Here is a 991-nt window from a genome sequence, read left to right as displayed (position 1 = left end):
CAGGGGCTGACCTTTGAAACCTTTGGGCTGGAAAGCCCAGATACCATCACTCCCGGCCTGCAGTATGCACGCCAGGTGGCGCAGCTGTTTGTGGAGGGGAGGCGGCGCAGCCACCCAGGCGGCCTCGCAGCTTCCATTGCCGGCACTGGCAGCAGCGCCAGCAGCCTGAGCAGTGCAGCGGCAGGCAACAACTCCGTGGCGTCGGCGGCAGCACCGGGGCACTCCCCCTGCAGGCTGGGCCAGGCACCCGCAGTGCCTGACGCTGGGGCTGGTGGTGGCGGCGGCGGCGTTGAGAGCCAGCAGCAGCAGCAGCATGCCCACCGCCCTTGGCGGCCGCCCAACCCCACCTAGTCAGAGATTGAGTGCTCTCTATGTTTCTGGTTCAGCGTTTGATCATGTTTGCTCATGTGCCTCCTTGTTTAGGGTGTGCAATGATCTTGAGAGACAGACAGAATGAAGGGGGCGATGACCTGGCAACCATTAAGAGTCCGGATATCCAATGCTGCATCGACTCGCGGATTAGCAGGGGAGCACCGATTTAGGGTTTTTAGGGTTTAGGGTTTAGGGTTTAGGGTTTTTTAGGGTTTAGGGTTTAGGGTTTAGGGTTTTAGGGTTAGGGTTTAGGGTGTAGGGTTTTTAGGGTTTTTGGGTTTAGGGTTTAGGGTTTAGGGTTTAGGGTTTAGGGTTTAGGGTTTAGGGTTTAGGGTTTAGGGTTTAGGGTTTAGGGTTTAGGGTTTAGGGTTTAGGGTTTAGGGTTTAGGGTTTAGGGTTTAGGGTTTAGGGTTTAGGGTTTAGGGTTTAGGGTTTAGGGTTTAGGGTTTAGGGTTTAGGGTTTAGGGTTTAGGGTTTAGGGTTTAGGGTTTAGGGTTTAGGGTTAGGGTTTAGGGTTTAGGGTTTAGGGTTTAGGGTTTAGGGTTTAGGGTTTAGGGTTTAGGGTTTAGGGTTTAGGGTTTAGGGTTTAGGGTTTAGGGTTTAGGGTTTAGGGTTTAGG

This window comes from Chlorella variabilis, assembly GCF_000147415.1.
Source record: "Chlorella variabilis unplaced genomic scaffold CHLNCscaffold_16, whole genome shotgun sequence".
In the NCBI taxonomy this organism is placed as follows: domain Eukaryota; kingdom Viridiplantae; phylum Chlorophyta; class Trebouxiophyceae; order Chlorellales; family Chlorellaceae; genus Chlorella; species Chlorella variabilis.
This window is presented reverse-complemented; position numbering follows the sequence as displayed.